Source organism: Sardina pilchardus, chromosome 1 (genome assembly GCF_963854185.1).
Source record: "Sardina pilchardus chromosome 1, fSarPil1.1, whole genome shotgun sequence".
In the NCBI taxonomy this organism is placed as follows: Eukaryota; Metazoa; Chordata; class Actinopteri; order Clupeiformes; family Clupeidae; genus Sardina; species Sardina pilchardus.
Window position 1 is genome coordinate 8,456,511 of NC_084994.1, and position 12,510 is coordinate 8,469,020.

A 12,510-nucleotide genomic window follows, 5' to 3' on the forward strand; every position below is an offset into this window, starting at 1 on the left:
ATCATAAGTGTGTTGGACAGAGAGAGTGTATGTGTGTGAGTGTGGGAGAGAGCATGTGTACAGTGACAACAATGTGTAAGAGAGTGTGAGATCAGGGTTCAAATTATGATCTGATCTTTGAGGGGATCTTTAAAACCAGAATGGTACTGTACAGTAGGTAGCTTGCTATCTTGACGTTTCTGTTGCAATTAAAAGTGAATAATGTGCCTTCTTGAATAACATGTTTTATGTAGACTATCTATCTCTAACATGGATATTATTCTATTCATTGAAGGAAAAAAGAGCTTTTATTAACGATTAAAATAAAAGTTTACCTCTGTTTCAGGCTTAAAGGCTGTGATCTTACAGAGAGGAGCTGTTCCTTTCTGGCCTCTGCTCTGACCACACACTCCTCAAGTCTCAGAGAGCTGAACCTGAGTGAGAATAAGCTGCTGGACTCAGGAGTGGAACTTTTATGTCCCGCTCTTAGTAATCAAAACTGCAAACTGGAGGAACTCTGGTAAGCACCATTTCTTGTAGTGTATGTGTGCGTGTGTGTGTGTGTGTGTGTGTGTGTGTGTGTGTGTGTGTGTGTGTGTGTGTGTGTGTGTGTGTGTGTGTGTGTGTGTGTGTGTGTGTGTTTGCCCTCTGATTGAAAAGATGCCAAACACACAACCGTCATAACTACCAACATTAATGTAGCCAACCACCACAGTGTGGAGTACACCCATCAGTCCTCTAGTGTGGAGGAGCTCCATCAGTCTAGTGTAGAGGAGACCCATCAGTCTAGTGTGGAGGAGATCTATCAGTCTAGTGTGGAGGAGCTCCATCAGTCCTCTAGTGTGGAGGAGATCCATCAGTCCTCTAGTGTGGAGGAGATCCATCAGTCTAGTGTAGAGGAGATCCATCAGTCTAGTGTGGAGGAGATCCATCAGTCTAGTGTGGAGGAGATCCATCAGTCTAGTGTGGAGGAGCTCCATCAGTCCTCTAGTGTGGAGGAGATCCATCAGTCCTCTAGTGTGGAGGAGATCCATCAGTCTAGTGTAGAGGAGATCCATCAGTCTAGTGTGGAGGAGATCCATCAGTCTAGTGTGGAGGAGCTCCATCAGTCCTCTAGTGTGGAGGAGATCCATCAGTCCTCTAGTGTGGAGGAGATCCATCAGTCTAGTGTGGAGGAGCTCCATCAGTCTAGTGTGGAGGAGCTCCATCAGTCTAGTGTAGAGGAGATCCATCAGTCTAGTGTGGAGGAGATCCATCAGTCTAGTGTGGAGGAGATCCATCAGTCTAGTGTGGAGGAGATCCAGTCCTCTAGTGTGGAGGAGATCCATCAGTCCTCTAGTGTAGAGGAGATCCATCAGTCTAGTGTGGAGGAGATCCAGTCCTCTAGTGTGGAGGTGATCCATCAGTCTAGTGAGAAGGAGCTCCATCAGTCCTCTAGTGTGGAGGAGCTCCATCAGTCCTCTAGTGTGGAGGAGCTCCATCAGTCCTATAGTGTGGAGGAGCTCCATCAGTCCTATAGTGTGGAGGAGCTCCATCAGTCCTCTAGTGTGGAGGAGCTCCATCAGTCCTCTAGTGTGGAGGAGCTCCATCAGTCCTCTAGTGTGGAGGAGCTCCATCAGTCCTCTAGTGTGGAGGAGATCCATCAGTCCTCTAGTGTGTGCCATTAAGAACCTAGAATACAAATGGCGGCTCATTGTGTTAGTGTTTGGTAGCCGAGGTCATGTACTTAGGTTGGAATTCAATGAGTTTTGCATTGGAGGACGACACAAAACAAAAAGCCAACTAGTGCTCCATATCAGAAATTTTGGAAAGTATGTTTATTTGGAAGAGACTGTGTCTTGTACCCTTGAATTTGTAGAAACACACAATAGACTGCTGAAATTTGGTTCCTAATGAAACTTGACTTGTAAATTGGAATCAAATGAAGTATATCAAATGTGTGTTGGAGAGTGGTGGTAGTGGTGGAGGTCAGGGCCGGAGTGGGGCCTCTTTTCAGCCCGGGAATTTCAGGCCCAATACCGGCCCACTTTTTCCATAGTAGTGGTAATTGGATCAATTAAGCAACAGTTCAGCTCTTACTGTCCTGTATTTATTCTTTGCAATACCATGGTTCAACAAATAATGTAGCCTATGTTAAATAATAATCTGAGAAGTTAACATATTCCACTATCCCAAGGTTGATAAATGAACAAAAGCAGAAATAAATGAATAAAGCATTTCAAACGTTTTGCACTCTTCAGCATAAAGGCATATTGAACTAATGTTTACAGTTCAAATCACAGTAGGCTACAAAGTTACACTGTGAATGGCAACGGCATCTAGGAGCGGACATCCATGTGACCGATGGACGTAAAATGTATCCAAATTCACATTCTCTATTTAGCCTAATTGCTCACAGATCACACATAATTCACAGATATTGTGGAAGAGCTGGACTTGAGCTTTCAAACGATATTAGCAGGTGCCGTGATAAACTTAACGAAACCTAACGAAAATTTACGTTGCTTACCTTCAGTTTAATCATAGAGTCCCGAGTAATCCGGTTTTGAAATTGCAGCAAATATCTACATGTTATCTAACTTCGGGCTAAATTATTATATTAAGCTTCCATTCTAATAGCAGATCAAAATAATGAACTTGCTTTCTAAATCAAATAATCAAAAGATGGTGCATGTGTTACAAGTCCCGGTCAGGACCGTGGCAACAAATAATAAATATTCCTGTAAAACAGGAGAAAAGAAATGAGGAGCAGACAGACACCGATGTTAGTGTTTAGTCACGAAGTTGCTTCTGAATTTATTAAATAACAATCAATAAGAATCCTCAATGGCTGTTTTAAAGCCCCAATACAAGCATATTATGGTGTGACATGTCAATACAAATACAATTCCATTCATACATTACATTACATTCACCCATAACTAACATCCATATCAATACTGATAAAATACCACAAGTTAAATTACTTTTACAATACTAATCATGTTTACATCAATGAATAAAAGGCTACTTTGCTTGAATTGTGCAATATTAAATGGCTATACCATTACTTTAAATGAAAACTGTTTGGCAGACCACTATGACACTATCCATACTGAACATAGGCTACACACAGACAAAACAGTTTCTCATTAAGGCACTTAGTGCTAAATAAATACTAGGCTACATGTAACCCACTCACATTCAAATCAACTATCATTCACTCCAGTATTCATGACTATATTGAACATTCATGTAATTCGAATAAATCATTAAATCAAGTTATCAATATCTATAATCATTAAACTGTAGCTTATATGTTCAAATCAGTGCATCTTTAACATTAACAAAATGGCTGTTTCTTTAAAACCGTGTATTCACTCATATAACCGTATCTTTAAACCTTTGTCAAAATGTTATAGGCCTACTCTCGTTTATTATCCCGTGTCTCATAACAAATACTCAATGAACTAGATTATCGTAATATATAAAAACCAGTGTGTGTCACCTTTAAATGTGCTCGTTAAACATCGTAAGACAGCAATCTTGAAAACCAGTGTGTGTCAACTTTAAATGTGCTCGTTAAACATCGTAAGATAGCAATCTCTTGAAAACCGAGTGTGTTAACTTACTATGCTAGGCTAACTGTCAAATACATGACTCAATACTATTCCTGCCAGTTAGCTAAAAGACGGCGGCTAACGTCTACTGTAGGCTACTTCTCTTTGCCGCCAGAGCTAGCTCGCGAGACGGCAACTGAAAGTTTACCTCAGCTAGCGATCTCATACATTTAAATGTAAAACTAAAGTTATGACGTTTCAATTTACATAAAAATAGGTTGTCTGACAAACATCAATACAGAGCTGACAACCAACAACAAAGAAGGACAGTTTACCCGGCACTAACCTGTAAAACAGGAGAAAAGAAATGAGGAGCAGACAGACACCGATGTTAGTGTTTAGTCACGAAGTTGCTTCTGAAGTGACCGCGGGGGTCCACCACTCAAAACAACCCCAGATGGAACGTCAGTCTGCATCACTCATTGAAAGTTCGATAGAATAAAATTAAAAGTCCTACTAGGCATAGTGCCGTTCTAAGTGAAAGTAAATATAAATACAGTAAATAAACAAATATAAAACAAACCTGTGGTCACCTACTTAGGGGCGCCACACATGCACAGATCAACTGTGCTTTTCAATAGATATTTCTATCATTATGCTTCAGGTGACACGGATGCTGACGGTAAATTAAAAGTTTAATGGGCATAAATCATGTGACTTGTTGTAACAGAGGTAAATATTGTACCAAATAGCCTGGTGATGAGACAGCTTAAAACATGTATTTCACACTTGCTGGAGACCCTGGCGCGTATAGTTGCGGTAGGGCCTGCCCTGCTATCGGTAGCCTATCTGAGAAATCATATTTGGGAAAAGACGTGCTATGGACCCAACCAACTATCTTGGGAGGGGAGAGCTCCCTCGCATACTATGCTACAGCCCATGCAGAGGCTGCGGTGTCAGAATGCGGAACCTCTAGCCTACTTTAAGAGAAGATGGACTAACCTGACAAATGGAAAAAAAAATAAAAAATTCTCGATCGGCCCAAAAGTGAAGCGGCCCATCGGGAAATCTCCAGATTCTCCCGATTACTTACCCCAGGCCTGGTGGAGGTTAAAGACAGCAAGTAGAGTGTGTATGTACAGTGCCTATAGAAAGTCATCATACCCTTTTGAAATAGTTACTTTTTTTGTCTTACAGCCTGAAATCAAAACCCATTTTAAAAACAATCGTTTCCAGTTTTATTTACAAATTTAGCTGTACAACATCAAAATAATGGAAAAAAAGTCAACCGTTCTGAAAATTAATAAAAAATTAAAAACTAGAATAACAGGGTTGGAAAAGTCATCATACCCCTGACTTAATACTTTGTAGAGCTTCCTTTTGCTTTCATTACAGCCATCTATCTGTTTGGATATGTCTATTACAGCGTTGCACACCTAGATTGGGGAATATTTGCTCAATCTTCCGTGCAGAATTGATAAAATCCAGTCAAATTCTGTAAGGAACGGCAATGGACTGCTCTCTTCAAGTCAATCCACAGATTTTCTATAGGATTTAAGTCAGGGCTCTGACTTTGCCACTCAAGGATATTCACCATCCTATACTTAAGCCACTGCTTTGTTCTTTTGGCAGTATGTTTAGGATCATTGTCGTGTTGGAAGGCGAATGACCTGCCCATCTTCAGCTGTCTAGCAGAGGGACACAGGTTTTCCTCAAGAATTTGGGTGTACTTGGCAGCATCCATTTTCCTTTCTATCCTGACCAATTGCCCAGTCCCTGCTGAAGAGAAACATCCCCACAACATAATGTTGTCCCAACCATGCTTCACACTAGGTATGGTGTGTTTTGGGTGGTGTACTGTGTTTGGTTTCCACCAAACATTGCGCTTGGAGTTCAGTGCAAAAACACATCTGGAATATTCTGCTACCATGTGGAAAAAGTGTTTATGGTCAGATGAGACTAAGATTGAACTTTTTGGAGACTAAGATTGAACTTTTTGGACTGAGCTCCAGGTGCTTACCAAACACAGTATACACACCCAAACATACCCAAAACACACCATACCTAGTGTGAAGCATGGGGCAACATTATGTTGTGGGGATGTTTCTCTTCAGTGGGGACTGGGCAATTCTGCCGTACAAAGGCAAAACCCCTTAACATCATATTTTGTCAAAAATGAGTTAATGTCATTTTTGGGGTATTTGAGACCTCCTTTATCATGTGAATGAATATCGTTAGTCAATTTAATCGTTTTAGCGAAAAAATAAAGGGCTCTGACAGCCGTAACTTCCAAAACCGTAAGACAAACCACAATAGAACGCCTTAACAGTTATGATAAGGCTTTTAGCCTTTGTGCGGGCACGCTGAAGTTGAGTTAAGCTGTTCTGGCTTTGGTAAACCAGGCTTCACGACAGATGTTACTGTACCGCCGTGATGTTACGGCTACTCTAGCTTTGACCTACCGTCAAAGTTTGCCGTCACCAAACCACATAAGCTAGTTTGCGAGAACAACACCACTTAGCTAGCCAGACAAACTGCTCAGTATGCAGTAGGAATTAAAGCAAGGTGATCAAGCTATAGATTGTATGTTTTACAGGTTGTCATACATGTTGTGATTTTCGTTCAGGGCGATGGTTCAGATCTGTCGATGTCTGTGACAGCCCGGAGCTAATCTGAATCACGTAGCAGCTAACGTTGAGGCTGACACACCTCCTCATTTAGCGGAGCCTCATCAGACGCCGAAAACCAATTATTAAAACAACATACAGGCATCCTACCTTTCCATGCAATCCGATGTAATCAATGGAAGATATAATCCATAGCAAAGCACGTAATCTGCATCCAAAACAATCCGTACATGTTTGAACCATATTTTCTTCTTGCAGATGTTCATGCCAGATCTTTCACAAATCCATATTGCTAACAAAGTAAGCTAACCCCGATGGTAAAAGTAATTCCAACTTTTTTTCGGTGGACCCTGTCCAGGTTAGCCTATCTCTGAATTAAAAAGTAGTAGCCTAATCCAAGTCGAGTTTGCTGACTGTGCATCTTGAGCAGTTTGGTGGCATTTAACCTTTAACCCTTAAATTTGATTGACCACGTTTGTAAACATGGGACATTGTTTTTCTCCTGTATGGGAGAGACTAAACTTCCTTCCTCAGGTGATTTCAGGTCCTTATGCAAAATAGCCTATAGAATTAGTTATGGGCCTGTGGCTCATCAAGGGTCAATCAGTATTCAATATCAATGAGATAGGTATGTATATATATATATATATATATATATATATATATATATATATAGTATATTATTTTTTTTATTATAATAGAGTAATACAATAATAATCATTATCACTTACTCTAATTATCATCATCACTGAACTGGCTATTTGCAGACTGTGCGGCCCCTACTTATCCAACCTGGGCCTTCTGGGTCTCGTTGCTTGTGAACATGGAGGATGAGGAACGGTCTAATCAAATGTTTAATTAATTATTACTCTAAAATCAATAAATATACTGTACCTTTGTATTAAATTATAATTTAATTATCTGTATTGAGAAAATATCTCTTGTATTTTAGGTAAGTTTAGTGTTGCTGTGCTATCCTGATCATTATAGCACTTTGTAGGAACAACCAATGGTCTATATAATTTAAAATAAATACCATGATGACTAGACTTGGTTAAGTGTTCTTATATTGGATGTAAGTATGTTGAACAGCAGGCAAATATTTATTTTATGTCAGTTAATGCCTTTTGCCTTTGCACCACTCCTCCATTTTGTGCATATGATACAAAGGCAGGGTACAGTAACAGCCAAACAAGGGTCAAAGGTCAATTTTGAGCTCAATTTTTTTTGTATACAAACATTTCTTCACCTTATCAACAACTTGTCAAATTTTGGGAGTCCTACCTAAAAAACTTTTGTCGGGACAAAAAATAAACTTTAAAGTCATTTTTCTCAGTTTCACACTCTAGCGAGTTAAGGTCTTTTGCCTTTGCAGGGCAGAATTGGTCAGGATAGGATGCTGCCAAGCACACCCAAATGATTGAGGAAAACCTGCGTCCCTCTGCTAGACAGCTGAATATGGGCAGGTCATTCGCCTTCCAACACGGCAATGATCCTAAACATACTGCCAAAAGAACAAAGTAGTGGCTTAAGGATAGGATGGTGAATATCCTTGAGTGGCAAAGTCAGAGCCCTGACTTAAATCCTATAGAAAATCTGTGGATTGACTTGAAGAGAGCAGTCCATCGCTATTCCCTACAGAATTTGACTGAATTTTAACAATTCTGCACGGAAGATTGGGCAAATATTCCCCAATCTAGGTGTGCAAAGCTATAATAGACATATCCAAACAGATTGAGGGCTGTAATGAAAGCAAAAGGAAGCTCCACAAATGATTAAGTCAGGGGTATGATGACTTTTCCAACCCTGTTATTCTAGTTTTTAATTTTTCATTAATTTTCAGAACTGTTGACTTTTTTTTCATTATTTTGATGTTGTACAGCTAAATTTGTGAATAATACTGAAAAAGATTGTTTTTAAAATGGGTTTTGATTTCAGGCTGTAAGACAAAAAAAGTAACTATTTCAAAAGGGTATGATGACTTTCTATAGGCACTGTATGTGCTGTGTGCATGTCTGTTTGTGTGTGTGCGTCTGTGTGTGTGTGTGTGTGTGTGTGTGTGTGTGTGTGTGTGTGTGTGTGTGTGTGCGGGCGTAGAAGATTGGCGATTCATATTCAGATTCTTAACTCTGTTTCAGGCTGTATGACTGTAAGCTGACTGAGAAGAGCTGTTCCTATTTGGCATCTGCCCTGACCGCACACTCCTCAAGTCTCACACTGCTTGACCTGGGTGGCAATAACCTGGACTCAGGAGTGAAACTGTTATGTTCTGCACTTTGTCATCAGCACTGCAAACTGGAAGAACTACAGTAAGCATCTTTCCATGTTGGGAGTGAGTGTGTGCTTTGTCTGTGTGTGCTTTGTTTGTGTGTGTGTGTGTGTGTGTGTGTGTGTGTGTGTGTGTGGTGGGGGGGCATGGGCTGCGCCAGGGTGTTGCTTGCTATAGCTAAAGCAACACCAAGATTTTGATAAGCAACACCAAAGCAACATCAAGTTGGCTCAAGTTGCGTGTCAAGATTGCAGACCAGTAGCTTTTAAAATCGGCGGTGCTACCAGCACAATTCAAACTTTGCTCATGTTGTTAAATAGCCTAGCTATGATCTATGAGCTACACCAACAAAATTATCCTGGCGCCGCCCATGGGGGGGGGGGGGGGGGTCAAGACAGCTGTTGGGATGTGTATACAGTGTGTGTGTGTGTGTGTGTGTGAGGGGAGGGTTAAAGACAGTTGATTGGTGATTCATATTCAGATGCTTAACTCTGTTTCAGGCTGAATGGCTGTAATCTGACAGAGGAGAGCTGCTCCTATCTGGCCTCTGCTCTGACATCACACTCTTCAAGTCTCAGACTGCTGAATCTGTGTGACAACATCCTAATTAGTAAATCAGCTGTAGAGCCGCTCTGTGCTCTAGTAAAGGACTCACGCTGTACACTAGAGAAGCTGCAGTGAGTAAATATCTAAACATGTCACTCAGGTCTTTAGGACATGAGCCCAACCTGCCTCTTTTATTTGTGTCCTCTCTCTATTCTGTCTGTTTCCTCCATCTCCTCCTCCATCATTGAGTCCATCCCTCCATCTCCTCCTCCATCATTGAGTCCATACCTCCATCTCCTCCTCCATCATTCACTCAGGTCTTTAGGACATGAGCCCAACCTGCCTATTTTATTTGTGTCCTCTCTCTATTCTGTCTGTTTGCTCTGTGTGTCTTTGCATATACTCATCCATCTGTCTTTCATCCCCCTCTCTCCTTTTTCCTGCCCATCCTCTCTATCTTTCATCCCCCTCTCTCCTTTTTCCTGCCCATCCTCTATCCGTCATCCCCCTCTCTCTCCTTTTTCATGCCCATCCTCTCTATCTGTCATCCCTCACTCTCTCCTTTTTCCTGCCCATCCTCTCTGTCTCTGTCCAACCTCCTTTTATCTGACTGACATCTCTTCTCATCTTTCTTTCTTCATCTTTCTTTCTTTCTTTCTCTGTATGTTACCTTCATGTTATCTCTCATCTCTCCCTCAGTTGTTTAAAATGTCCTAATTTGTGCTGTACAGATGAGTGTGTTGCATGCGTGAGTGTGATTCTATGGCTGCTGTTACATTTGTCCCCCTGCAGTCTGGCTCGCTCATTGGGAGATGGTTGTCATGGACACTGATTGACCGTCATCTTCTTTCCTTTATACTGCAGATGGAGTGAATCTGGGAAAAGACGAGAGTTGAGACAAATGACATGAGAGTGGGATCCATCACACACACACACACACACACACACACACACACACAAACACACACACGCAAGCACACACACACACACACACACACACACACACACACACACACACACACACACACACACATGTATATGATGTTTACAGATTAATAAATTCAGATGATTTCCATGAATTATTTCATTTTCTAATACTTTGTGTGTACTGTACATACAGTACTTTGAATATAACACACTATATTGGCAAAAGTCACCTGCCTTGACATCTGAACTTCAGTGACATCCCATTCTTAATCATTAATCAGTCCACCCTTTGCAGCTATAACATCTTCGACTCTTCCGCTGAGGCTTTCCACAAGGTTTAGAAGTGTGTTTATTGGATTTTTTTTACCATTCTTCCAGTTGCACATTTGTGAGGTCACACACTGATGTTGGGCGAGGAGACTGGCTCTCAGTCTCTGCTCTAATTCATCCCAAAGGTTTTCTATTGGGTTGATATCAGGACTCTGTACAGGCCAGTCAAGTTCATCCACACTAAACTCTGCCATCCATGTCTTTATGGACCTTGCTTGGTGAATTGGTTCACAGTCATATTGGAACAGGAAGGGGCTATCCTTGAGCTTGGCTTGGCCCCTTAGTTCCAGTGAAAGGAACTCTGAGTTTCTTAGCATTTTTCATCATTAATCCGTTTAATCCCACATTTTTCCCATGATTTGGGGACATTGTCCCCAGTCTGCACCAAAGTGACTGATCAAATCTGGAAAAGTGCTCATTAAAGCTTCATCATCAGCACCCTCTGTTTCATCCCACGTGCCTCTTCATCCAGACAGCTGTAGGTATGTTTTTGGCGCCCCCTGTTGTCAGGACACTGTCACTGTCTCACTGTGTGTTATGCCACACTAATTCCACATGTGCCTCTTCATCAAGACAGCTGTACTGTAGGTGAGTTTTGGAGCCCCCTGTTCAAGATATTTTCACACTGTCAAATGATGTAATTAAATTGATGAAATCTACATGGAAAGGACATGTTCAATGGTCATTCCTGGGTGTGGTCATGATAATGATGTCAATGTTGTTTTTTGTTTTTATTAAAAATATATATATATTGTTGTGAGATATTCCCTTTTCTCAGAATTGTCCTCATTCTTTTCATTGTGAGATGATTTTTAATATCTGTTTGTAGTCAAATTTCCTATTGTCAACAATTCTGGAGGGCACTGTGTACTACCTGAGAAATATAAAAGGTGACAGTGTGTTTTCCTCTTTCCTTTGCACTGTGTGTGTGTGTGTGTGTGTGTGTGTGTGTGTGTGTGTGTGTGTGTGTGTCTGTGTGTCTGTGTGTCTGTGTGTGTGTGTGCTCATTCACTGATGAGGGACTCAAGGGTTAATCTTTTCTCAACCACAAAAACAAGAACTGGTTTTCTTGGCTCTCTGAATACGGAAACATCGAAACAGTTGCACACAGAGAACACTTGCGTTTCAGGGAAGTGGATATCAGAAAGACAAACTCATGAAACATTCATGAAGCACCGTAAGTTTGTTTTACCAACGTTAGTTGCTGCATGTGCTTACAATAATGTGGATTCATTGGTGGTTAGTGAGGTTCCTCCTTCACTGTGAAGCACTTTGAGTGTTGTGAGAAGCGCTGTATAGATGTGACTTGTTGTGCTGTACGCAATATGTTCATGATCTGGATTATATTGTGATAAGAAACATGTGGTGTTCCGGTAGCACATATGGTCATTGAGGCAGCTGTGGCCTACTAGTTAGGGCTTCGGGCTGGTAACCAAAGGGTTGCCGGTTCAATCCCTGACCGGTAGGAAAAATATGGGTGGGGAGAGTACAGTAGTTGAGTGTGTGCTGTGTGTGTTCACTAATCCACGGATGGGATAAATGCAGAGACCAAATTCCTTGTATGTGCAGGTAGACTTGGCTGAGCAGCGCGATGCACATGATTTACATGTACACCTATGTTGGTTAATGTATATGTTGCACACTTGAAGAAATGATGTCTGGACAACAAGTGTGTCGAAGGTTCTTCGTTTTCAACTCTATCATGAAATACATTCTGTAACACGCTCTCTGTGTCTCATCCTTTCTCTCTAGGTTTCGTTCTCTACTTAAGTTTCGATTTCCTCTCTTTACTCAATGCTCTGAACTACTCCCTGAACAATCCCACATTGCCACCTAGTGGACAAAAATGATAATGTCATCGTGATTATCTCACAAATCTAAAAGGTTGAAAAGAACACAATAAAGCAAATAAAATAAATCATGGGGGTGTACACTACACATATGGTGTCAAGCTTTGGCTGTGGCTTTGGCTGTTGTGTTCAGCCGTTGTGTAAATGATTGATTTCAAAACTACAGCGAGCGCAATAGGAAAATGTCACAATATTTCCTGAGGCAGAATAGGCCTTGTAGGAAAATGTCACAATATTTCCTGACCATTTTTTTAAAGAAGGAAAAGCAAAAAAACAAAGAACACAATGTTTTAACGCCTGTAAACATTTTGATAAAACACTGAATGTGACGAATACGTTTTATCATGTAATCAACCTCAAATGCACGAACACAACAGTAACAACACTTTGAAGAGAGTTTTGAAAATGTACAGTGTACAATGCTCCAGTATTTATGTGAACAT

The 12,510-nt window shown here is 40.9% G+C and overlaps 1 protein-coding gene across 2 annotated transcripts in view; it reads left to right on the forward strand.

The window, feature by feature from the left end:
- The window catches only part of LOC134083734 (NACHT, LRR and PYD domains-containing protein 3-like), a 50,320-nt gene that overhangs the window by 24,765 nt on the left and 13,045 nt on the right, over positions 1–12,510 (forward strand). Inside the window, exon 1 of one of the 2 annotated variants that reach the window (XM_062539834.1) lies at positions 11,311–11,394. The exons of the other annotated variant lie outside the window; for it this stretch is intronic. The gene's annotated coding sequence lies outside the window, so the exon portion shown is untranslated. Of the gene's footprint in view, positions 1–11,310; positions 11,395–12,510 lie in introns of those variants that run through there. 2 annotated transcript variants of the gene reach the window in all.